Source organism: Chelon labrosus (genome assembly GCF_963514085.1).
Source record: "Chelon labrosus genome assembly, chromosome: 10".
Classification (NCBI taxonomy): Eukaryota; Metazoa; Chordata; class Actinopteri; order Mugiliformes; family Mugilidae; genus Chelon; species Chelon labrosus.
Genome location: NC_140360.1, coordinates 30,317,091 through 30,336,041, shown reverse-complemented (window position 1 = coordinate 30,336,041; position 18,951 = coordinate 30,317,091).

The window sequence follows — 18,951 nt, the reverse complement described above, 5'->3', positions numbered from 1 at the left end:
TATCGGACATTCTGGGCTCCTGCTGCGCACACTCTAACTTAGACGAACAGACGGACAGCTTCAATAGCGCTCTAACTGCCGTCCTGAACTCTGCCGCTCCACTAAAAACTCGGAGACAGACTCGGACTAAAGCTGCTCCATGGTTCAGTGACGAGATGCGTAAACAGAAAAAGAAGTGCAGGAAACTTGAACGTCTTTGGAGAAAGACTACACTTAAGGCTCACTATAACCTATGGTCCGAAAGCTTCAGAGCATATAAAAACTCTCTGTTAAACGCCAGAACGTCATATTTCTCAGAGCTGATAAATTCCAATAAGAACAACCCCAGGTATCTCTTCAAAACAGTTGCCAGCCTTACTCGGAATACCACTACACAGAGAGCAGCTATTTCAGCTGATGAATTTATGGATTTTTTTACATCCAAGATTGACCTAATCAGGGATAAAATAGACTGCACTGATGCCCCTACAGCAGCAGATGCTGCATCAATTCAGCCCACGGTCGTTCTATCTCAGCTGACCTCTATTTCTCCGGAAACTTTTATGAGGCTAGTTAACTCCTCAAAATCCACCACCTGCTCACTAGACCCTATACCAACAAAGCTATTTAAGGAACTGCTACCTACCCTCCTCAGCTCAGGTCTTCATATTTTAAACGAGTCTCTTCTGACTGGCTCAGTCCCCTCAGCTTTTAAAAAAGCAATTGTTAAGCCTTTACTTAAAAAGCCAACTCTGGATCCACAAGTCCTACAGCACTACAGACCAGTTTCAAATTTACCATTCCTGTCTAAGATACTGGAGAAAGCAGTCGCTGACCAACTCATATTCCACTTATCCCAAAATAGCCTATTTGAAAAATTTCAATCTGGTTTCCGCTCTGGTCATTCTACTGAAACTGCCTTAATTACAGTGACTAATGACCTGCTACTGACAATGGATTCCGGACAAACCTCACTACTGTTGCTTCTTGATTTAAGCGCAGCATTTGATACAATAGATCACAACATACTACTAAGCCGCTTACAACAAAATATAGGTATACAGGGCTCTGCACTTTCATGGTTTCATTCATACCTGTCTAACAGAACTCATTATGTGACCTACAATGAAGCTACATCTAGGCTTGCGGATGTAAGATTTGGTGTGCCACAGGGGTCAGTACTGGGCCCCATCTTGTTCTGTATTTATCTTCTCCCACTTGGTAACATACTACGCAGCTTTAATGTCAGGTTTCACTGCTATGCTGATGACACCCAGCTTTATGTGCCTATACAAACAGAGGACTCCACTCAGCTCAACAACCTAGAGGCCTGTATAGCAGACACAAAGAAATGGATGTCCAGAAACTTTTTATTGTTAAACACTGACAAAACAGAGCTGTTAGTTATAAGACCACGGAAGACGAAGCACGCTGAGGATTTTAGAGTCTGTGTCGATGACTGTTTTATAACAGAGAGCACAACTGTTAAAAGTCTAGGTGTCACCTTGGATCAATTTTTAACATTTAAACCCCACATAAGAAACATTTCCAAAATTGCTTTTTACCATCTAAGCAACATTGCAAAAATCAGGCCTATGCTATCCTTAAAGGATGCTGAAATTCTAGTACATGCATTTGTCTCATCTAGACTTGATTATTGTAATGCATTATTTTCTGGCCTGCCTGCATGCACTTTAAGATCTCTGCAGCTAATTCAAAATGCAGCAGCCAGAATTCTAACAAAAACAAGGAAAAGTTCACACATAACACCTGTTTTAATTTCACTACACTGGCTACCCATTCCTGCACGAGCAGATTTTAAAATTCTTCTTTTAGCCTATAAAGCACTAAACGGACTTGCACCTTCATATGTGTCAGACTTGGTAACCCCCTTCACCCCCTCGCGCCCATTGCGATCTCTGGATGCGGGCCTCCTGACAATTCCTAGGGTAAAAACCAAATCTGCAGGCCAGCGCTCCTTTGCTTTTAGAGCCCCATATTTGTGGAATAGTCTTCCATCGCATGTTAGGGAAGCCAGTTCCGCAAATATTTTCAAAAGCAAACTAAAAACCTTCCTCTTTTCAAAACACTATGGCCTACCCTATAACCCATGAATTGGTTCTTTTTCAATGGTTTTATATTTGTTGTATATTTGTTTTACATTAGTTTTACATTTGTTTTACATTTGTTTATACTTGTTTTATATTTGTTTTACTGAAACTTTTATTTCTTGTTTTATTCTTCTTCATTTTAATTTATTACCCTAACTTATTGTTATTTGAATCCATGACTCCACATACACTACACTCATGTGGTTGCTCATGAGCTCATAGGGTATCTCTGTGTACAGTGTTTTGAGACCATGCTTATGGTGATACTGCACTCTAAATATCAATAAACTTAAACTTCAACTTAAACAAGTCAGCTTTGGTATTCGACGGGGGTTCCAGGCTTCTAATTGTGCCATGATCTTCATTCTCAGGTCAGCAGCTCTTGCACTGAGGCTGGTACCCAAGCCCTGATTGTGGGGGTGATTGTGGCATCCCCCTGCTGACTTGTCGTCCTGGCGCCCCCTTGCCGTAGCATTGTTGTTGTATCTCATCGATCTCTAGTTGTGATAGGAGTTTTCGATTGCGGATGTTACTGCCAAGAACTGGCACGGCGCATGCTCTGCTGCGACGACACACGTCAGTCAATGTTCAATGGCGGCGTCACGTCTCTGTCTACCGTTGGTTTGTTTGTACCAGTGTATCTAGCGTTTGTCTCGTGAAGTTTCTCACTAGTGTCTACGTCTTATCCACCCATCGTTCTACGGATTGTCAAGAATGAGGGATCTAAACACACTCATCGCAATCGCGCTCATAACATCGTGGATTATTCAAAACAACAACCTGGCGCTGGCATTACTAACCAGCGACCAGAGACCACTCACCTACAGCCGGGCGGATCTCCTTCAGCTCCGATCCTCTGCACTCTGCCAGCAAAAACCACCAGTTGCACTCCCACCGGAGATTAAACCAAGGCGAAGAGGCAGACGAGGAGGAGTAAGAACTAGACTCCGGAAGCGTCCCTTCAGGCCCCCTCTCCCTTCCATCATATTAGCGAACGTTCGTTCGCTCAGGAACAAAATGGACCTGCTGCACGCTAAGTGCTCCATGGAGAGAGGCTACAGGGACGCCTGCATCATCGCGCTCACTGAAACCTGGCTGGACGAAGAGGTCCCAGAGCCCGAGGTCAGTCTTGATCACTTCACCATCCTAAGAGCTGACAGGACCCATCAGTCAGGCAAAGTGAGAGGGGGCGGGATCTGCATCTACGTCAACAACAGATGGTGCGATAACATCAAGATCCATAACAAGGTCTGCACACCAGATGTGGAGATGATGACCGTGAGCCTGCGTCCCTTCCACCTCCCCAGAGAATTCCAGACGGTGGTTGTCACCTGTGTGTACATCTGCCCAAATGCCAACGCTAGGGTAGCAGCAGAGCTGGTAGCCGACAACGCTAACACCATGCTGGCCGCCTACCCGGAGGCTCCGGTGTTTATACTGGGTGATTTTAACAACTGTAGGCTCAGCGATGTTCTGCCATCCTTCCACCAGTTCGTGGATGTTCCAACGAGGAAAGAGAACATTCTTGACTTGTGCTATGGCAATGTTGCCGGTGCCTTTACCGCACGTGCCTTTCCACCACTTGGTTTCTCTGACCACAACGTCATCTTCCTCCTCCCGCAGTACAAACCGGAACTGAATCGAATCAAACCAACAACCTACAGCGCCACCCTATGGTCGGAGGACGCTATTCAGCAACTCCAGGGCTCTCTAGCCTGCACAGACTGGGACATTTTTCAGGGCACCTTGGACGAGAGGGTATCCACCATCACTGAATACATCAAGTTCTGTATCCACACCACCATCCCCACCAGAACTGTCAAAAGATACCCAAACTCCAAACCCTGGATTACCCCCCACATAAAACATGCACTTAAAGAAAAACAGACAGCATTTAGGAAAAAGGACTGGTCCACTCTCAAAATACTCAACAGACAAGTAAAGAATGACATTATCAGAGCCAAAATGCAATATAAAAACAAACTGGAGCAGGAGTTTAGCAACATGAACACAAAACAAGCATTCCAGAGAATCAAAAAACTTACAGGTCAAGAACATAATCAACATCACAGGCCAAGTCCGGACCCTCAACATAATGCAAACACCCTGAACAGTTTCTTCAACCGGTTCGACACCCAAGACCACAACCCCACCTGTGAGGAACTTCTCAAGACCCTCCCCCTTCAGGAACCTCACCACCCGCCCTTCACAGAGGAAGAGGTTCAGCGGCAGCTGGCCAGGTGCAAAGTTGGCAAGGCACCAGGGCCAGACGGCATCCCGGCAAAGGTGCTGAAGTGCTGTGCCATGGAGCTCTCCCCCATCTTCCACTCCATCTTCTGGGAATCCTACAGGACAGCAACAATACCCACCCTCTGGAAAACATCAACCATCACACCTGTACCCAAGAAACCACGCCCCTCAGAGCCCAACCACTTCCGTCCAGTCGCACTCACCCCAATAGTGATGAAATGCATGGAGAAAATCATACTGCACCTCATCCTACCAACAGTGAGCACACAACTGGACCCATACCAATTTGCATACTGGCCGAAAAGAGGGACAGAGGACGCAGTGGCATGCCTCCTCCACTCCCTCCTTCACCACCTCCAGACTCCCCATAACTTCGCCTCAGTTCTGTTTGTTGACTTCAGCTCCGCATTTAATACAATCCAGCGCCATCAACTAATCAAGAAATTACAGCACCTGAATGTCACCCCTCTCCTCATCCACTGGATATATAACTTTTTAAGCAACAGGCCACAGACGGTGAAAATGGGGACAACATTATCATCTACCATCATCACCAACACTGGAGCCCCCCAAGGTTGCGTACTCAGTCCCTTCCTGTATACACTTTACACAAATGACTGCCAGAGTTCACTACCCAACACCACTTACTACAAATATGCAGATGACACAGCCATAGTAGGACTACTTACAGACAACAGCTCCATCACAGCTTACCACCAGTCCATCACAGATTTTGCACTGTGGTGCTCTGTTAACTACCTACAACTCAACATTGACAAAACAAAAGAACTGGTCATTCACGCATCAAAAACAGCCCCTGGACTCACCCACATCACCATCCATGGCCAGCCAGTTGAACAGGTCAGCACTTTCAAATATCTTGGCCTCATCATGGACAATAAGCTTAACTTCAATGAACATGTCACCATCACACAGAAATGTGCACAACAGAGACTGTATGTAATACGAAAACTAAGATCACTGTCTGTTGCCCCCCACCTTCTTCTGCTACTCTACAAAAGCATCATCCAACCCCTTCTACTCTACTGTTCCCCCTGTTTCTTCACCATACTAACTGTTGCCAGCAAGAACAAACTCATTAAAATCTCACACTTAGCATCCAAGATAATACAGCTTCCCACCCCCAGCCTCACTGATGCAAACGACACAGCCACCACACGCCTTGCCCGCACCATAACAAGTAGCCCTGACCATCCCCTGAACCGGTTTTTCACCCTACTCCCATCTGGCCGCAGATACAGAGCCCTGGACTGGAAAAAAGCGCACTTTAAGAAGAGTTTTGTACCCTCAGCCATCACTGCATTAAACAAACTCCAGTGACAATAATCCATCCCCTCTATTCTTTTGTGTTTATGTTGTCTGCACTGTCCACTCTTGCTTGCACTGTGTTGAGGAGGGAGGGTAACTGGGGGGGGGGGGGGGGGTATGGCGTGTCATATTATATGTTATATGTTATATGTGATGTGTGATTTTTTGTATGAGACTGTGATGTTAACATCAAATGCTGCTGTCTTTCTTTTATGGAATGAATTGATGTGTGAAGAAGAATATCCTTTATAGGACAATAAAAACTCTATCTCTATCTCTATCTCTATGTTGGAACACTGGGCTAACAGCTGTTTTGTTGTTAGCCTTGATTGTGGGTTTCGAAGTGACCATTGGTCCCACATTCGCTGCATGTATCCCTTCTCTCTGGGGTTGCTCATATAGTAGCATTCCAACAGTTCCGTGTTTTCCACCCTTGTCCATCTATGTCTTGTTCTTGTTCCAGTAGCCCATTTCTCATCAGGTTGCCCTGGTTCCCTAGCACCTGACGCGGACCTTGCTGATCCGGGCAACGTCCGAGCCGGTGTGACTCATTTTTCTGTACTCTCAAAAAAAAAATAATAATAAATATATATAGATATATATATATATATCTATATATATTTTTTTATTGGAAACCAGCATTCACAAGCATCAATACAGTACATAGTTATACTACAGCTGTTTTCCATCCTTTTTTTTTTTTGTATGGTACATTAGAACAGAGAACCAGAAAAGAACATCTCCCAAGAGCAAAGGGGGAGAGAGAAAAAAAAATACATAAATAAAATAAATGGATAAATAATAGTAATGATAATAATAAATAAATAAACAACTAAGTAAAAATAAATACAAAAATAATTAGTAAGTGAAGATAAATCAGTAAATAAAGAAAAAAGAAAAAAATATAAAGGGAGGCAAAAGAGAAAAATTAATACTACTAATAATAAATGGTTACTTAAATAAAGGATGCCTAGCATGCTCATGGCCACTGGCCGCGGTGGTGGCCTTGCCATTGTGCACCGGGTAGACTTTGAGTTGTCCCCCCTGTCTCTGCCAGTCCTCTCCTCATTTGAATGCCTTGCATTCAAATGCAAACCGCCACTTTCCACCACAATGTTGCTGATTTACCGGCCCCCCAAACCAAACTCAGCTTTTATTCCCGAGATACATGATCTCCTCACCACACTCTGCACAACCCCAGGGAATATCATCATACTCGGTGATTTTAATATCCATGTTAACGACCCCCCTTCCTACTCTGTAGCTGAATTCACTAATCTTCTTGACAGTCTCAACCTCACCCAACACGTCAATGTCCCAACACACTCCAAAGGCCACACTCTTGATTTGCTGATCACCAACTCCACCACCATCAGCAATCTCTCGGTGCATGATCTGGGCGTGTCCGACCATAAGGCCATCTCAATGGAGCTACCCACCCTGTCCCCCCTCAGTAAGCCCAGCAGACAAATCAGTTTCAGGAACCTTAAGAACATCAACCCAGTCACCCTGACTACTGACCTCCGTCATCTCTCTGCTGCCAACCCACTTTCAGTCACTGAATCTGTGGATCTCTACAATTCATCACTCAGCACCCTTCTGGACCGTCATGCCCCACTCAAGTCCAGAACCGTTACCTTCACACGCTCAGCCCCCTGGTACTCCAGGGAGCTGCGTTTACAGAAGAGAACAGGACGTGTCCTTGAACGGTGTTTCAAGGATTCAGGACTTGCTGTTCACAAGCTAGCCTACCGGGAACATCAGAAGGCCTACAGCAAGTCCCTCAGTGACACACGGTAACGGTTCTACTCCCACATAATCAACAATAGCCATTGTAACTCCAAGCAACTTTTTTCAACCATAAATCATCTCCTTAAACCTCAGACCCCCCTATACTCAGATAACACGCAGGAGCGGTGTAACAGCTTCATCTCCTTTTTTAAAATGAAAGTGGAAAACATCCGCTCCTGTCTCTCCAGCCCCCCGTCCCCCTGCCCTCCAGCCCCCCCGCTGTATCTGCTGCCCCGCCCCCGCCCCCTCTTCTCCCTAGCCCCTCAGTTACTTCCACTGACCCTCAATCTGGGACCACCCAGCTCCTCTGCTGTTTTACGGACATCACTCAGCATGAGATTGAGGACCTCCTAAGGAAGATGAAGCCCTCCACCTGTGACCTGGACCCATTTCCCTCAGCCCTGATAAAAAGTCACTCCTCTGCAATAAGTCCCATGATCACCAAAATCATCAATCAGTCCCTCCGATCCGGCCATGTCCCCACGTCTCTGAAAACTGCTGTCATTAAGCCACTACTCAAAAAGCCCAGCCTTGACCCTGAAGTACCTGCCAACTACCGCCCCATCTCCAACCTCCCTTTCCTGTCAAAGGTGTTGGAAAAGGTAGTTTCTGCCCAACTCCACAACCACCTCATAACTAACAGTCTTTATGAGAAGTTCCAGTCTGGTTTTCGCTCTGGCCACAGTACAGAAACTGCCCTGGTCAGGGTCACAAATGACCTACTGATGACGGCTGATGCTGGCTCTCCATCACTTCTCATCCTTCTTGACCTCACCGCAGCCTTTGACACTGTGGACCACCACATCCTTCTACACCGCCTCCACTCCTCCATTGGACTCTCTGACACTACCCTGGCCTGGTTCACATCATATCTCACCGACAGAACAGAGTATGTATCCCTGGGTGGTGCTAAATCGGACACACACTCTGTCACCTGTGGTGTCCCTCAAGGATCAGTCCTTGGCCCCACCCTCTTCACGCTCTACATGCTCCCCCTTGGTCATGTCATCAGCCAGCATGGAATATCTTTCCATTGCTACGCTGATGACTCCCAACTTTACATCAAAACCAACCCAAACCCCTCTGCAGCCCTTTCCACACTTTCCACCTGCCTGGAGGAGATAAAGGCGTGGATGACGGCTAACTTCCTGCAACTTAACAGTTCAAAAACGGAAGCCATTCTTGTTGGCACTCCACACCAGACCCGGTCATCCACCATCACCAGCATCACCTTCTCCGGCCATGACATCCCCCTCTCATCCTCAGTCACAAACCTCCGTGTCAGAATGGACCCTCACCTGACTTTTGAGGCTCACATTAAACACCTTTGCAAAACCTCCTTCTTTCACCTCAGGAATATTTCAAAACTCCGCCCCATACTCACTCTCCGTGATATAACAAAAAACTTGTCCATGCCTTTGTCTCCTCCAGGCTGGACTACTGCAACGCACTCCTCATCGGGATCCCAGGCAAGAACATCAAGCAGTTGCAGTACATCCAGAACTGTGCTGCCAGGATCCTGATGGGGGTGCGGAAGTACCACCACATCACACCCATCCTCAAATCCCTTCACTGGCTTCCTGTCCAGTACAGGATTGAATTCAAAGTTTCCCTTCTGACCCACCAGTGCCTCCATGGCACTGCCCCCGGTTACCTCAAACAACTCATCACCCCCCTTTCCTCCTCACGCCATCTCCGCACTGGACAGGCCAACCTCCTCCAGCCTCCAAGGACAAGGCTTCGAACCATGGGTGACCGCGCCTTCTGTTCAGCTGCACCCAGCCTGTGGAATACTCTTCCTGTGCATCTAAGGGCACCACAGACTGTGGACTCTTTTAAAAAAGGCCTTAAGACTCATCTTTTTATAAAAGCCTATGGCTAAAACTGCTATTTTTAATGTCTCTCTTTTTTATTCTTTTATGCTAGTTTTAAAGTCTTTATGTTGTTTTATGTGCATTGTAGCACTTTGAGGTCATTGCTTTGATGTAAAGTGCGTTATAAATAAAAATGTATTATTATTATATAGGGTGTTTACATATGTTATGAGAGGTTGCCATTTTAAAAAAAAAATTGGCTGCTGAACCCCTGAGGGAATATTTAAACCTTAAAACCTTAAATTGGATCAAACTAAGACGAGCACAGGAAGATGTAGAATTGACCCTGATCAGTGACTCTCTCCACACTCGCCGATAGGGGGGGACAAACGGGTCTGCTGTCCCGAGCCCAGGGTAGAGGGGGGGCCGCAGAACTGGGCCCTCATTAAATTATGGAGTAATTTTAAAAAATAAAATAAAATAATTAAAATAGGCATATTTGTGGAAAAAAATATGTAATATTTGAGTTACATAAAAGCTTTTTATTTGTTTTCTTCCTAATTGTCCTTGAAATAGTGGTCAAGAACCCCCCCCACCCCCAACACAAAAATGGTTTGGCCACTGATCAAAATTTGATGTTGCCGTTTGATTTGAATTTCAGTACGCTCAAAATGTCCGGTCAGCACTAGTCCGGTGCTCAGAAAAGGAAAGAAAAGAGAAGAAGAGAAGAAGAAAATAGAGGCCTTAAAGATTTTCTTAACAAGTATTTAAAAAAAGGTGGTGACAGTGAAGCTGGGACTAGTAAAGTGAAACCAACGTTTACCAGCCTTGTAACGTAACCTAACAAGCTAGCTCTAACGTTAACGTCCATTAGCTTGTATAAAAGCCTGACACAACACGTTATCTTTGACAGAAACATTTGAGTTTGGTAGCTCCGTCAGAGAGGATGAGACAGAGAGGAAAGAGATCCAGCTGCAGTCAAATGACAGAGAGAGTGATGCGGGAGGGGCAGAGGGACAGAGTAAGGCTACCGGTGAGAGAGAAGAGCGCGCAAGAGAGAGTCACAGTGATGGGGGGGGGGGGGGGGGGGGGGCATCTAAGATTAAGCCCAGGCAAGACTGTCAGCTGGCCTGACTCTCTCCACCACTCATCAGTCAAATCAAAGTCAAGCTCCCTTTCCCAACTATCCCTGAGCTTCACGAGGGAGGACATATTCGAAGATGTTTGTCAGGTTCAACCAGCCTAAGACATACAAAATCTTATACACAAAGTTAATGCCTGGTTCAATTAACCTGAAACATTCAGAACACCACAAAGAAGAAGAGAAAGACAAGAGGGTTAGATTTCTTACTCGCGAGGAGAACGGACAGAGACACGCTGTTACAATCTCATGCCGTTCTGAAGCGTGTTCAGCCGTCTCCTCTCTTTTTATTTCCTTAGGGTGGTCCCTAGTTACAGAAGAAGAGTTGCAGCACTACAGGAAAGGGGGGACACACAGCTGCAACTTCTCAGTCTATATGTCTAGTATCTTTGTCTGCACCGTTGCTCTATCCTTGACCTCGGAACGGCTCGTTCCGTCTCCATCAGCTCTGTGGTCAGGGCTCAGCTCCTCTCCCGCACATCTGACTCCTTGATGATTCCTCAGCCGTTGCACCATCTTACTTTTGCTTTCCTGAGGAAACAACTCTTACACAAACAAGCTGCTCACACACACATACTAAAATAGGTCAGTGATAGTATTTAAGTAATAGAGTGAATATGGGATAACTTATATACGTTTATTCCAACATTTCCCTCCTGTTTATCACATTCACTCAAATTCTCATATCACTTTTAAATCAGCCACTTCTAGTTAGATGTTCAGGTGCAAGACCATTTTTATGAGCACAAACACGTTTACACTCAAAGGTACTTAGTTGGCATCTTAGTTATAATCACCCGGATCAGGAAACGAGTCGGGCAGATCACACTCAATTTCTCTGTCATTGTCATTATCCTCGTCATCTCCATGGCCATCACCGCCAAGTAAAGGATACATCTGTTCCACTCGGTGTTCCATGGGTGAGATAGCTGTAGTGATGAGACGGTTAAGCAAGGCACGCAGACAAGGTATACAACAACACCCACACAAGGTTAGAATTTCGGCAAAAACCGCTACAGAAATCAGAATAGATGACACTAGGGCTTTATACTTCCCAAAGGCCTCCATCCAAGAATCCCACATAGTGGTATTGACGCCAGAATGTTCCTTCATTTTGCGATTGAGAGTCCGAAGCCCTTCTATGGCCCTCGTCAGGCTGCCATCAGCAGCGGTGTTATTGGGAATGAAAGTGCAGCACTGCTCACCAAACATTGCACAAACACCCCCCTTCTCGGCCAGTAGCATATCAAGGGCTATCCTATTTTGAAAAGCCATAAGGGAAGTTGCGGCCAACTGATCATGAACTGCTTCAAAACCACTTTGTGTCCAATTGCCTAATTTTTGAACGTTGTAGTGGATGTAATTGATCCTGTCTACGTTCATGTTAGTTGCACACCACCCCTGGATTCATAACCATTTGGAAACAAGGAACTGCTTGTAAAATTAATGGTTAGTGTTATTCCGCTTGAGCTTCGTGTGAGAGTCAACCATGATTTTTGATGTTTTGCATAACTAGTAGTACCCCAGGTGGGCGTCCAGTGATTACCTTCATCAACCACTCGTCGCCCATTGTGTCTGTTTTTGATCGTTAGTAAGATACCAAGTATAATCTTTGTAGTCTTGGCCTTTTACACCTTGATTTGTCAAACTATCAAAAGGAACTGTGACCGTAGCACTAGAGTTAGAGGGCACACAGATTTGAATACTATGCTGATAGGATGTTGTTTGCTGACAGAGAGGCACGTTAGTTGAGCCCTTGGCACGTTTAGCGCAGCTTGTTACAGGCACCGTCTCATTTTGTTTTGACTTAGGTGGTTCCCACAGGTACCACATAAGTAGGAACATCAGTATCAGAAAGATAGTTGCCACCCAGCAACGGATGGCATCCTGTATCCATCTCGAGGTCATTTTGGTCAAATTTGTCTCCTCTACTTGGTTTGGTGTCTTGTAAAGGCTTCACTGACTTTCGGGTCTATCCAGCCTCTATACGTCTGGATCCACCCTATTATCAGACTTTGGCTCACCTCCCCTATCGGAGCTTTCAACCGAAATGACCTTCTTACAGTGTGTCAAATGAACCCACGTCGATCTTTCAGCTATCTTTACATCCGTAGGGTTATGAATAACCTGAAATGGATATTGTGGCGTAGGAAACTTTCCTCTACGCGGTCTAAGGTTCCCCTGTGAATTGTGTCTAGCACACGTCAAACATGCTCTACAAAAATTTTTTGAATAAGAGTTAAAACCATAGGTAGTGTAATATTGATGTACCTGTCCTACCATCCCTCCTGTTGAGACATGTGAAACACCATGGCTCAATATTGCCGCCCATTTGTATAGATTTTTTGGTAGGATAGGTTTGTTGTCTGGTCATACATAAATGTCATCTCGTAGTGTTGCTCCATGTTTTGTCCAAGTTTGTTTTTCAACTTCTGAGCTCTGATGTTGCATCTCTTTTAAAATTGTTTGGTCTAAGTCTGTGCATTCTTCTACAGCTAACACGCTAATCTGGCCTGTTGCTGCTGCTTTTGCTGTTTCATCTGCAAATGCATTGCCCTGAGATATTATGTCTTTTCCGGACGTATGTGCTGCACATTTACATATGGATAACGTCTTTGGCAACTGTACTGCTTGCAGTAAGTTTGTTAAAAGTTCAGCATGTGTTACTGGTTTTCCCGTTGAGGTCACCATACCTCTATTTTTCCAATATTGTGCAAAAGTATGAACTGTAACTGTAGGTAAGGATGCCTCCCGGACGCCTCCTGGGAGAGGAGTTTCGGGCATGTCCCACCGGGAGGAGACCTCGGGGCCGACCCAGGACACGATGGAGGGACTGTGTCTCTCATCTGGCCTGGGAACGCCTGGGGGTTCCTCCGGAGGAGCTGGCTGAAGTGGCTGGGGAGAGGGCTGTCTGGGCTTCCCTGCTGAAGCTGCTGCCCCCATGATCCGGGCCCGGATAAGCGGAAAAAGACGAGACGAGACGAGACGAGAAGGTCATAGTCAGATTGTAATTTGATCCTTTTAGCATACAATTCTGGATTGGGAGAGCTTGAATATTCTCTATCTACGCTGAGAATTGCATCAATAAGCTCTTGCTGCTTTTGTTTATTTTTCCTAGCCAGATGTGTGCTATATGAAATAATATCCCCCCAATTACTGCTTTTAATGTTTCCCATAACAAAGAGGGTGATGTGGAGTCTTATTATTGTCAAGGAAGACACTATTTTAAAAAAATATATAATCACAGAACTCGTCTTTAGCTAGTAATCCTGTCTTAAATTTCTACTGTTTTGTGGTGACAGGTAAGAGCACTAAATCTAATATATGGGGTGTGTGATCAGAAACAGCAATAGCAGAATATTCAGTGGATTTCACAGCAGGTAAAAGAGCCCTGTCTATAAAAAAAATAGTCAATGCGGGAATAAGCTTGGTGTACTTTGGAGAAATAAGAAAATTCTTTTAAGAATAGGTGGAGCAGGCGCCAAGCATCTATGCAGCCCAGTTGACTCATAATGGATGATAATGTCTTCGACATGGCAGAGGGTATAAGTACTTTCGGGTGAGATCGGTCAAGTTTGGGGTCTATTACTAGGTTCAGTTCCCCCCCTAGAATTAGACGATGAGTATCCAAGTTGGGAATTTTTGAGAAAAGGGAAGTCATAAAATTTGGGTTGTCCAAATTAGGGGCAAAAAACATTAACCAATACAACTGAAGTTTGATATAATGTGCCGCTTACTATAACATAACGCCCGTGTGGATCAGATATGATCTGATCAGGCAAGAACTGGGTACGTTTGTTAATAAGAATAGCAGCGCCACTGGATTTACTATTGAAAGCTGAGTGGAATATTTGTCCAACCCATGGTTTGCGCATTCTGAAATGATCATTTGCATATGCAAATGAGTCTCCTGAAGGAAAGCGATGTCAGTGTTAAGACCTCTGAGATGTGAAAACACTGGATCGCTTTATCGGGCCCCCAAGTCCACGAACGTTCCAACTAGGGCGATTTGGGGAAATAATCTAATTGTGATTTTTCCCCCAATATTGCAATTGCGATTTAATATGCGATTTTTTATTTATTATTTATTTTATCCTCTTTTTTCCCCAACAAAACATAATGAATGATTTAAATATGAACAACACAATATTAGATACATTTAGTGTAAAATGTCTTTCCCATAGGCTGGGCCTTTTTGTTAGAATTAAATTAAAAGATGTATGACTTGAAATAAATGACATTTTTATTTAACTGCTCATTACAGAAACATCTGTGGCTTTGCATTTAAAGGGGAACTACTGTTTTTTACAACCTGGACCTTATTTATAGTATAAAATATCATCGTTTACTCACAAATATCACTTTTGTTTCATTTGCACTTGTTCAGGAGATAATTAGATCAGCGTATATCCATATAGTGGGAGTGGTCAGGGCATCAAAACGCAGCCTCTAAATAAGGCATTATCTGCAGCGAAACTCGTTGGACTGCACGAGCTGCAGGACTGGAGTACACACAACCGGTTTACCATGCAGTAGGTTCTGCCTCCTGATGAACCAAAATATACGCCATAAAGAAGCTTGTAACAGTTATTTATGAAAACAACCTGGAGTAACACTGGAAGGCGGGAAAAGGGAAGGACCGGTATTTGTACCAGGCTGACCATGTAATCTCCCAGCTAAAAAGTGCAGGCAAGGATAGGAAAATTTTTTAAAATAACTAAGTGAAAAATATATAAAAAAAAAAAAAAAAAAGAAGAAAGAAAAATGATTAAGATAAGTCGTTTCAGGCCATTAACTGGTGACTACAAGCTGTACATAAAGTAGAGAGTGGTGTTTTTTAATACCCACATGTCAAAAAATTAAGAGTGTGTTTCTTAGAAAAGACATTTATATATAAACAACGACAAAAAAGGCACACGTGGAGTAAAGGGTTAGAAAACAAATAGCAGCTGGCCATGATACTTAAGCACTGTCCACATTTAACTGGAGATGGGATGGAGTGATATGTGGTACTGTTCATAGTCTGTGGTCCATTTCAACAGTGTAGTCGCGCCTTACCTCGAAAGCACCCAGCAACAGAATAGAAAAAATAAAATTTAAAATAATGGTCCCAAAAGAATCGTAAGTTCACCTATGTCGGTGGTCGTTCCGCTCGCTCCCTCCTTCATGAGTCGCGTATTCATTCCTCGTAAAACAGCTCCGCCTGCTCCTGGGAGTCAAAGGTGTGGGTCACACCATTGAGAGTGACACGCAGCTGGGAAGGGTAGATCATGCCGAATTGTATCCCTTTCTTAAAAAGCAAGGATTTAACTTGGTTGAAGGCAGCTTGCCTCTTCGCCACTGCAGCGCTGAAGTCCTCGTAAAACTTGATGTTATATCCTCGATATGTCATATTGCGGTGTTCTTTTGCCCATAGTGAGACTCTCTCTTTATCGATGTAGCGGTGAAAGCGCACTATCACAGGGCGGGATCCTTGACGAGGGTTGGGTCTGAAACTGCAATGGGCATGGTCTAGTTCAGGTGTGGAATTTGATAGAGCCTCTGCAGCCACTTCCTTGAATACGTCTGCCATGAACTGTCTCGGGTTGTTACCTTCAATGTCTTCAGGAAGCCCAATCACTCTTAAATTCTGTCGCTTTGAGCGAGACACTAAGTCCTCCACGGTAGCCTGGAGAGCTCCGTGCTCTTCCGTCAACGAGGTTAGCTTGGAGCATAGCTCCACCACGTCTTGCTCCAGGCTGGTGATGTTATCCGAGTGGGTCGAGAGGGTTGTTTCCATCTCCGAAATTGTAGATGTGTGTTTAGCCACGGTGGCGGCAATGGACTCAAGAGCTGAATTAATCGGGCGATTTTTCCAGTTCAGTGATGAGAGTTTCCAAAGTGAGAGGGGAAGGCCCCGACGCCATGTTGCTAGCTTCCCGACCAGAGAAGGGGAGAGTCTGTTGCTGTGCCTGACTTTTCCAAGTTCGTTTGCTCATTCTTGCGGTGGTTCAGTGCGGCGTTAATTAAAACAAGTAGTTACACCGAAGAATGACGTAATTAACACAATTTCCCGAAATTATACGGATGTATGCTCCCACACGTCCGTCCTCTACATCGCCAAACCGGAAGTCCTCAAATAAAAAATAAATATGATTCATATTTTGGATTCTTCAAAATAGCCACCCTTTGCTTTGATTACTGCTTTGCACACTCTTGGCATTCTCTCGATGAGCTTTGTGAGGTAGTCACCTGAAATAGTTTTCCAACAGTCCTGAAGGAGTTCTCAGAGATGCTGAGCACTTGTTGGCCATTTTCCCTTCACTCTGCGGTCCATCTCATCCCAAACCATCTCGACTGGGTTTAGGTCAGGCGACTGTGGAGGCCAGGTCATGTGGTGCAGTACTCCATCGCTCTCCTTCTTGGTCAAATAGCCCTTACACAGCCTGGAGGTGTGTATGGGGTCATTGTCCTGTTGAAAAAATAAATGAAGGTCCAACAAAATGCAAACCAGATGGGATAGCATGTCGCTGCAGGATGCTGTGGTAGCCATGCTGTGCCTTCAAGTTTGAATAAATCCCCAACAGTGTCACCAGCAAAGCACCCCCACACCATCACACCTCCTCCTCCATGCTTCACGGTTGGAACCATGCATGTAGAGACCATCCGTTCACCTTTTCTGCATCGCACAAAGACACAGCGGTTGGAACCAAAAATCTCAAATTTGTATTGTAGGAATGTCCATTCCTTGTGTTTCTTGGCCCAAACAAATCTCTTCCGCTTGTTGTTTTTCCTTAGTAGTGGTTTTCTAGCAGCTATTTGTGTTACGGATTTTCAAGGGGAGGTAGGACCCAAATGCTGGATGACGAGTGAGGAGGCAGGAATAGGCAAAAAAAAAATGAATTTAATTAAACAAAAAGGAAACACAAAGCGCTGCTGAGAATTCCAAATTCCAAAGACAAAAATCAAAACTTTCAAAAAGACAAAAAACGTAACAACAAAAGACTTGAGATCAGGAACACTGGGGACACAGAGAAACCGAGGAAAGCAGTAAAAAACAGTATGACGCAACAAGGAACGAAGGGGAAAGCAGGGCTATATATACACACAAGGAACAGAGGGGTGACGAGACACATGTGACACAAATCAAGACAACACCAACCAATGACCGAATCAAAAGGGGGGAAACACAGGGAGTAACACAACAGGAAATCAAGAACTTAACAAAATAAAACAGGAAACTGGAAAACATGAAACATGAACAAAACTCAAAACATGAACATAGGAATCACAAAACCAGAACTATCACAATTTGACCATAAAGGTCTGATTGGCGCAGTCTCCTCTGAACAGTTGATGTAGAGATGTGTCTGCTACTGGAACTCTGTGTGTCATTGATCTGGGCTCTAATCTGAGGTGCTGTTAACTGTGATTTGTGAGGCTAGTGACTCAGATGAACTTATCCTTAGCAGCAGAGGTGACTATTGGTCTTCCTTTCCTGGGGCGGTCCTCATGTGAGCCAGTTTCTGCGTAGCGCTTGATGGTTTTTGCAACTGCACATACAAAGTTTTTGCAATTTTCCGGACTGACCGACCTTCAGTTCTTAAAGTAATGATGGACTGTCGTTTCTCCTTACTTAGCTTATTGGTTCTTGCCATAATATGAATTCTAACAGTTGTCAAATAGGGCTGTCAGCTGTGTACCAACCTAACTTCTGTACAACACAACCGATGGGCCCAACCCCATTAAGTAGGAAAGAAATTCCACAAATGAATCCTGACAAGGCACACCTGTGAAGTGAAAATCATTTCAGGTGACTACATCGTGAAGATTATTGAGAGAAGTCCAAGGGTTTGCAGCACTGTCAACAAAGCAAAGGGTGGCTAGACTTAGACTTAGACTTGGATAAACTTTATTCATCCACAAGGGAAATTGCTTGGTCACAGTAGCTTAGTTGTACATAAAAAACACTCTTAAGAACCTCAGATAAAAAAGATTAAATTAAATAAAATAGAAATAAAAATAAGTAAAATAAAATCTAGTAAAATAAAATAAAAATAGTATAAGCAAAAATGTACAAATTAGCATATTAGCATATGGACAAATGTACAAGAAATAGACAAGGAAGAATATAAATTATATATACAGGGTAAGGTGTAAGGTGCAATAGTGTCCATTAACATTAATAACATGGAGTTATCTGTTACAGAAAGGTGAGTTGCTGTACAGCTGGACAGAGAATGGTATGAATGCCATCCTGTAGTGTTCAGTGTGGGAGCGAGCTGGATCAGTCTGTTGGAGAATGAGCTCCGCTGCCCCTCTATAGTCTGGTATAGTGGATGTGACGGATTGTCCATGTTGGAGAGCAGTTTGTCCAGTGTCCTCCTGTCACTCACTGAGACAAACGTCTCCAACTTACTGCCAATCACATGACCAGCCTTTCGGATTTGTCGATCCTACTTATGTCCTTTTTGCTGGTGCTGCTCCCCCAACAAACCACAGCAAAGTACAGGGTGCTCGCAACAACAGACTGGTAGAAAATCTCCAGCAACTTGCT